The sequence below is a fragment of the Schistocerca serialis genome, unplaced genomic scaffold, assembly GCF_023864345.2.
Source record: "Schistocerca serialis cubense isolate TAMUIC-IGC-003099 unplaced genomic scaffold, iqSchSeri2.2 HiC_scaffold_207, whole genome shotgun sequence".
In the NCBI taxonomy this organism is placed as follows: Eukaryota; Metazoa; Arthropoda; class Insecta; order Orthoptera; family Acrididae; genus Schistocerca; species Schistocerca serialis.
This window is the reverse complement of record NW_026047770.1, coordinates 27,501-35,642: the sequence shown is the minus strand read 5'-3', so window position 1 is coordinate 35,642 and position 8,142 is coordinate 27,501. Positions and strand designations below refer to the sequence as shown.

At 60.2% G+C, this 8,142-nt stretch overlaps 2 non-coding genes and 1 pseudogene across 2 annotated transcripts; all 3 read left to right on the top strand.

Moving 5' to 3' along the window:
• Positions 1–977: 977 nt before the first annotated feature.
• LOC126443973 (small subunit ribosomal RNA) lies at positions 978–2,886 on the top strand. Its single transcript, XR_007582318.1, has one exon. It is a non-coding gene; the product is annotated as a small subunit ribosomal RNA (ribosomal RNA).
• A 351-nt stretch (positions 2,887–3,237) lies between these two features.
• LOC126443972 (5.8S ribosomal RNA) lies at positions 3,238–3,392 on the top strand. The gene has a single exon (XR_007582317.1). It is a non-coding gene; the product is annotated as a 5.8S ribosomal RNA (ribosomal RNA).
• A 188-nt stretch (positions 3,393–3,580) lies between these two features.
• Positions 3,581–8,142, top strand: part of LOC126443969 (large subunit ribosomal RNA) — a 6,660-nt pseudogene continuing 2,098 nt past the window's right edge.

The window sequence follows — 8,142 nt, the reverse complement described above, 5'->3', positions numbered from 1 at the left end:
GGTAACCCGTTGTGGTGCGGTTGTTCTCGCTAGAGGTGAATCAGTGTTGGCGACGATCGGTCGAGCTATTAACCGGTTGTTTCAGGGATACCCACCATGCCCACGAACGTGAAAGGGGACCCACCATGCCCACGAACGTGAAAGGGGGGGGGGGGGGGGGGGGATCTGGGTGTGAGGCGATACGCGGCGGTGGCTGGGTGGGACCGTCCCCGGCCGGTGAGGGGGGGCCGCCCGGCGTGCTGGCAGCGCGGTGCGTGGGCGCACGCGCTACAGCCGGCTGGTGGGGGCGGCCGGTGGCAGGCGCGCCGGCCGACGGACGCGGCAGGCGGCGCAGCTGCGCGCCGGCGCCCCCTGCTCGCGGCGCCTTGCGGCCAAAGTAGGTCCTCGCGGGCCCGGTGCGAAGCGCGGTGGCCATCTGCAGTGTGCTGGTCCGATTGAGGACTTTGTGCGCTGAGGATGCGCCGCCGCCCGGCGCTCGGCGCCGCGACGCCGTCTGCTGCTCGGTCGCCCCAGCGGTTCTCGCAGGTGGTTTGTATCGCAGCTGTGCGGACGTGTTGGCGCGTGCGCTGTGCTGGGAGAGTTCGCTTCGGCACCCAAGTAGGGCTTTTGTCCTTCTGTGGCGCTGGCGTTGGAGCTGCCGGTCACCGTAGGTGGCGCGTGTTGTCTCCCGCCGGCAATGCCACGACAGCACGCTCCCGGGCCTCTGTCGGCAGCGGCAAGCTCAGTTGGGAGCACGGGTGGTCGCACCTAAAGCGTCTACTCGCCTAACTCCGGGCGATTGCGCCTCTCTCGAACCCGACCAAGTACTTAGGACGGCGCTGCGCGCCGCCGGGACCTGAGAGGGTTTCGAGGTGTGTTGTGCAGGGGAGCTCAGCCTCCTCCTGTTTGCAGAATAATTGAGCGGACGCTTGCGTGTTCGCGCGGGCCCCCGGGACACACTCCCGGGCGGCCGGCTGCTCAGCTCTAGTTGACGCAGCTCCCTGGTTGATCCTGCCAGTAGTCATATGCTTGTCTCAAAGATTAAGCCATGCATGTCTCAGTACAAGCCGCATTAAGGTGAAACCGCGAATGGCTCATTAAATCAGTTATGGTTCCTTAGATCGTACCCACGTTACTTGGATAACTGTGGTAATTCTAGAGCTAATACATGCAAACAGAGTCCCGACCAGAGATGGAAGGGACGCTTTTATTAGATCAAAACCAATCGGTCGGCTCGTCCGGTCCGTTTGCCTTGGTGACTCTGAATAACTTAGGGCTGATCGCACGGTCCTCGTACCGGCGACGCATCTTTCAAATGTCTGCCTTATCAACTGTCGATGGTAGGTTCTGCGCCTACCATGGTTGTAACGGGTAACGGGGAATCAGGGTTCGATTCCGGAGAGGGAGCCTGAGAAACGGCTACCACATCCAAGGAAGGCAGCAGGCGCGCAAATTACCCACTCCCGGCACGGGGAGGTAGTGACGAAAAATAACGATACGGGACTCATCCGAGGCCCCGTAATCGGAATGAGTACACTTTAAATCCTTTAACGAGTATCTATTGGAGGGCAAGTCTGGTGCCAGCAGCCGCGGTAATTCCAGCTCCAATAGCGTATATTAAAGTTGTTGCGGTTAAAAAGCTCGTAGTTGGATTTGTGTCCCACGCTGTTGGTTCACCGCCCGTCGGTGTTTAACTGGCATGTATCGTGGGACGTCCTGCCGGTGGGGCGAGCCGAAGGCGTGCGACCGCCTCGTGCGTGCTCGTGCGTCCCGAGGCGGACCCCGTTGAAATCCTACCAGGGTGCTCTTTATTGAGTGTCTCGGTGGGCCGGCACGTTTACTTTGAACAAATTAGAGTGCTTAAAGCAGGCAAGCCCGCCTGAATACTGTGTGCATGGAATAATGGAATAGGACCTCGGTTCTATTTTGTTGGTTTTCGGAACCCGAGGTAATGATTAATAGGGACAGGCGGGGGCATTCGTATTGCGACGTTAGAGGTGAAATTCTTGGATCGTCGCAAGACGAACAGAAGCGAAAGCATTTGCCAAGTATGTTTTCATTAATCAAGAACGAAAGTTAGAGGTTCGAAGGCGATCAGATACCGCCCTAGTTCTAACCATAAACGATGCCAGCCAGCGATCCGCCGCAGTTCCTCCGATGACTCGGCGGGCAGCCTCCGGGAAACCAAAGCTTTTGGGTTCCGGGGGAAGTATGGTTGCAAAGCTGAAACTTAAAGGAATTGACGGAAGGGCACCACCAGGAGTGGAGCCTGCGGCTTAATTTGACTCAACACGGGAAACCTCACCAGGCCCGGACACCGGAAGGATTGACAGATTGATAGCTCTTTCTTGATTCGGTGGGTGGTGGTGCATGGCCGTTCTTAGTTGGTGGAGCGATTTGTCTGGTTAATTCCGATAACGAACGAGACTCTAGCCTGCTAACTAGTCGCGTGACATCCTTCGTGCTGTCAGCGATTACTTTTCTTCTTAGAGGGACAGGCGGCTTCTAGCCGCACGAGATTGAGCAATAACAGGTCTGTGATGCCCTTAGATGTTCTGGGCCGCACGCGCGCTACACTGAAGGAATCAGCGTGTCTTCCTAGGCCGAAAGGTCGGGGTAACCCGCTGAACCTCCTTCGTGCTAGGGATTGGGGCTTGCAATTGTTCCCCATGAACGAGGAATTCCCAGTAAGCGCGAGTCATAAGCTCGCGTTGATTACGTCCCTGCCCTTTGTACACACCGCCCGTCGCTACTACCGATTGAATGATTTAGTGAGGTCTTCGGACTGGTACGCGGCATTGACTCTGTCGTTGCCGATGCTACCGGAAAGATGACCAAACTTGATCATTTAGAGGAAGTAAAAGTCGTAACAAGGTTTCCGTAGGTGAACCTGCGGAAGGATCATTACCGACTAGACTGCATGTCTTTCGATGTGCGTGTCGTGTCGCGCAACACGCTACCTGTACGGCTCGCAGTAGCTGTGCGCCGCGTGCGGAACCACGCGTTCGTCTCAAAACTAACGGCAATGTTGTGTGGTACGAGCGCTGAAGCGCTGGAGCGGCTGGCCTGCGGCACCTGGCGCCTGGCGCCGGTTTTGAATGACTTTCGCCCGAGTGCCTGTCCGCTCCGGTGTGGAGCCGTACGACGCCCATCGGCCGTGAGGCCGTTGGACACTGAACGCTGGAACAGGGGCCGCCACACGCCTCAGTCCCGCCTATGCAACTGTCTTGAAAGAGATAGTGGAAACTACGAAAAGATCACCCAGGACGGTGGATCACTCGGCTCGTGGGTCGATGAAGAACGCAGCAAATTGCGCGTCGACATGTGAACTGCAGGACACATGAACATCGACGTTTCGAACGCACATTGCGGTCCATGGATTCCGTTCCCGGGCCACGTCTGGCTGAGGGTCGGCTACGTATACTGAAGCGCGCGGCGTTTGCCCCGCTTCGCAGACCTGGGAGTGTCGTGGCCGCCTGTGGGGCCGGCCGCGTCTCCTTAAACGTGCGATGCGCGCCCGTCGCCTGGCGGTTCGCATACCGGTACTTACTCGGTAGCGTGCACAGCCGGCTGGCGGTGTGGCGTGCGACACCTCGTACAACGACCTCAGAGCAGGCGAGACTACCCGCTGAATTTAAGCATATTACTAAGCGGAGGAAAAGAAACTAACAAGGATTCCCCCAGTAGCGGCGAGCGAACAGGGAAGAGTCCAGCACCGAACCCCGCAGGCTGCCGCCTGTCGTGGCATGTGGTGTTTGGGAGGGTCCACTACCCCGACGCCTCGCGCCGAGCCCAAGTCCAACTTGAATGAGGCCACGGCCCGTAGAGGGTGCCAGGCCCGTAGCGGCCGGTGCGAGCGTCGGCGGGACCTCTCCTTCGAGTCGGGTTGCTTGAGAGTGCAGCTCCAAGTGGGTGGTAAACTCCATCTGAGACTAAATATGACCACGAGACCGATAGCGAACAAGTACCGTGAGGGAAAGTTGAAAAGAACTTTGAAGAGAGAGTTCAAAAGTACGTGAAACCGTTCTGGGGTAAACGTGAGAAGTCCGAAAGGTCGAACGGGTGAGATTCACGCCCATCCGACCACTGGCCTCCGCCCTCGGCAGATGGGGCCGGCCGCCCGCGCGGAGCAATCCGCGGCGGGGTCGTGTCCGGTTGCCTTTCCACTCGCCGCGGGGTGGGGCCGTTCCGGTGTGCGGTGGGCCGCACTTCTCCCCTAGTAGGACGTCGCGACCCGCTGGGTGCCGGCCTACGGCCCGGGTGCGCAGCCTGTCCTTCCGCGGGCCTCGGTTCGCGTCTGTTGGGCAGAGCCCCGGTGTCCTGGCTGGCTGCCCGGCGGTATATCTGGAGGAGTCGATTCGCCCCTTTGGGCGCTCGGGCTCCCGGCAAGCGCGCGCGGTTCTTCCCGGATGACGGACCTACCTGGCCCGGCCCCGGACCCGCGCCGCTGTTGGCTCGGGATGCTCTCGGGCGGAATAATCGCTCCCGTCAGCGGCGCTTCAGCTTTGGACAATTTCACGACCCGTCTTGAAACACGGACCAAGGAGTCTAACATGTGCGCGAGTCATTGGGCTGTACGAAACCTAAAGGCGTAATGAAAGTGAAGGTCTCGCCTTGCGCGGGCCGAGGGAGGATGGGGCTTCCCCGCCCTTCACGGGGCGGCGGCCTCCGCACTCCCGGGGCGTCTCGTCCTCATTGCGAGGTGAGGCGCACCTAGAGCGTACACGTTGGGACCCGAAAGATGGTGAACTATGCCTGGCCAGGACGAAGTCAGGGGAAACCCTGATGGAGGTCCGTAGCGATTCTGACGTGCAAATCGATCGTCGGAGCTGGGTATAGGGGCGAAAGACTAATCGAACCATCTAGTAGCTGGTTCCCTCCGAAGTTTCCCTCAGGATAGCTGGTGCTCGTACGAGTCTCATCCGGTAAAGCGAATGATTAGAGGCCTTGGGGCCGAAACGACCTCAACCTATTCTCAAACTTTAAATGGGTGAGATCTCCGGCTTGCTTGATATGCTGAAGCCGCGAGCAAACGACTCGGATCGGAGTGCCAAGTGGGCCACTTTTGGTAAGCAGAACTGGCGCTGTGGGATGAACCAAACGCCGAGTTAAGGCGCCCGAATCGACGCTCATGGGAAACCATGAAAGGCGTTGGTTGCTTAAGACAGCAGGACGGTGGCCATGGAAGTCGGAATCCGCTAAGGAGTGTGTAACAACTCACCTGCCGAAGCAACTAGCCCTGAAAATGGATGGCGCTGAAGCGTCGTGCCTATACTCGGCCGTCAGTCTGGCAGTCATGGCCGGTCCTTGCGGCCGGCCGCGAAGCCCTGACGAGTAGGAGGGTCGCGGCGGTGGGCGCAGAAGGGTCTGGGCGTGAGCCTGCCTGGAGCCGCCGTCGGTGCAGATCTTGGTGGTAGTAGCAAATACTCCAGCGAGGCCCTGGAGGGCTGACGCGGAGAAGGGTTTCGTGTGAACAGCCGTTGCACACGAGTCAGTCGATCCTAAGCCCTAGGAGAAATCCGATGTTGATGGGGGCCGTCATAGCATGATGCACTTTGTGCTGGCCCCCGTTGGGCGAAAGGGAATCCGGTTCCTATTCCGGAACCCGGCAGCGGAACCGATACAAGTCGGGCCCCTCTTTTAGAGATGCTCGTCGGGGTAACCCAAAAGGACCCGGAGACGCCGTCGGGAGATCGGGGAAGAGTTTTCTTTTCTGCATGAGCGTTCGAGTTCCCTGGAATCCTCTAGCAGGGAGATAGGGTTTGGAACGCGAAGAGCACCGCAGTTGCGGCGGTGTCCCGATCTTCCCCTCGGACCTTGAAAATCCGGGAGAGGGCCACGTGGAGGTGTCGCGCCGGTTCGTACCCATATCCGCAGCAGGTCTCCAAGGTGAAGAGCCTCTAGTCGATAGAATAATGTAGGTAAGGGAAGTCGGCAAATTGGATCCGTAACTTCGGGATAAGGATTGGCTCTGAGGATCGGGGCGTGTCGGGCTTGGTCGGGAAGTGGGTCAGCGCTAACGTGCCGGGCCTGGGCGAGGTGAGTGCCGTAGGGGTGCCGGTAAGTGCGGGCGTTTAGCGCGGGCGTGGTCTGCTCTCGCCGTTGGTCGGCCTCGTGCTGGCCGGCGGTGCAGGATGCGCGCGCCTGCGCGGCGTTCGCGCCCCGGTGCTTCAACCTGCGTGCAGGATCCGAGCTCGGTCCCGTGCCTTGGCCTCCCACGGATCTTCCTTGCTGCGAGGCCGCGTCCGCCTTAGCGTGCTCCTCCGGGGGCGCGCGGGTGCGCGGATTCTCTTCGGCCGCCATTCAACGATCAACTCAGAACTGGCACGGACTGGGGGAATCCGACTGTCTAATTAAAACAAAGCATTGCGATGGCCCTAGCGGGTGTTGACGCAATGTGATTTCTGCCCAGTGCTCTGAATGTCAACGTGAAGAAATTCAAGCAAGCGCGGGTAAACGGCGGGAGTAACTATGACTCTCTTAAGGTGGCCAAGTGGCGGCGGTGTGGCTGCATCCGGACTTGGCTTTTCGAAGTGCGGTCTTGATGTAGTCGTGCTGCTGCTGCGAGGTGCCTTCCTTGGGTTATGGTTACAGGGAGAGTGATGCGCAATACATGGGCCTAGCCCTCTTAGCCTCTCCTCTCCTGCGGTCTTCTCCCCTTCTCGTGGGCCCGCTGATTTTCGCAGAGTGGAAGACCGCACCAGGGGCTTGGGGGGGTTACCAGCCCCCCCTCGCATTATCCCTTTTTTAGTTGGGGGCAGTAACCAGAGAATAAGTGGTGGCCCTTCCGCTGAAGGTGCCACCCCAACTCCCCCAGCACCTAGCCGGCCAACCGGCCGTGCCGAAAATCTTGTAACTTTTGCAGCAGTATACGCCTGTAGTGAGTGCCACCGCAGCTTCACCACCAAGAATGGTCTCGGGGTCCATCGCCGCCGCCAACATCTTGCGGCCGCCAACGCGGAGATCGTGACGGAGAGGCATCGCGCGAGGTGGACGGAGGAAGAAGTCCTGTCGCTCGCCAAGGCAGAGGCCGGCGCCGGCGTGGGCGTGTCTGTGCAGCCAGCACGGGGCGTTCGCCAGGGCGATCCCCTCTCCCCCCTCCTGTTCAACTTTGCGGTGGACTACGTTTTAGGCCAACTGCCCTCCCACATCGGAGCTCGGATCCTCGGTCGCAGAGTCAACGCTGCGGCCTTTGCAGATGACGTCTTGCTGTTTGCAGCGACCCCGAGGGGCTTGCAGTCCCTCATCGACGCAGCTACCGCAGCCCTCGCCCACCTAGGGCTGCAGATCAACGCCCGGAAGTGTTTCACCCTCGCTTTAGTCGCGTCAGGGCGCGAGAAGAAGGTGAAGGTGGACAGCAATGTCACCTTCACAGCAGGCAATACCACCATGCCTGCCCTGCGTGTGGGTGAAACCTTCCGGTACCTGGGGCTGCAATTCTCCACGGCGGGTCGCTGTGTCTTCAATCCACGTCGTCACCTGGTGGAGCAGCTTGACGTCATCTCCCGAGCTCCGCTGAAGCCGCAACAGCGCCTCCACGCTCTCACCAACGTGCTTCTCCCTGGCCTGTACCACGGGCTGGCCCTCAGCCGCACCCGGGTGGGTGCATTGAAGTCGGCCGACGTTACCATCCGGGCCGCCGTCAGGAGATGGTTCCGCCTTCCGGCGGACACCCCCCTGGGATACTTCCACGCTCCTGTTGCCCAGGGGGGCCTCGGCATCCCATCTTGCCGATGGATGGGTCCGACGCTTCGTCGGTCCCGTCTCCTGGCGCTGAAGAAGATAGGGCCAGCCTGCGACGGTGCAGGCATGGATGAGGTGCAGCGTGAGATCGAGGTGCTGGAGCGCCACCTAATGTGGGAGGGCCACCTCCTCAAATCGTCAACGCAGGTTGGGGAAATGTGGGCGGCGCGCCTACACATCGCCATTGACGGTGCGGCGCTGTCATCCTCTGCCGCCGTCAGTGGCCAACATCAGTGGGTCGCCGACACCAGTCGCCTGCTATCTGGGCGTGACTACATCGACGCCCTCCGCGCCCGCATCAACGCCTTCCCTACGAAGGCACGGCGCAGTCGCGGGCGGGAGGCGGACACCAGATGCCGCGCGGGGTGCCAGGCCGTGGAGACCGCCAACCACGTACTTCAGGCTTGCTTCAGGACGCAC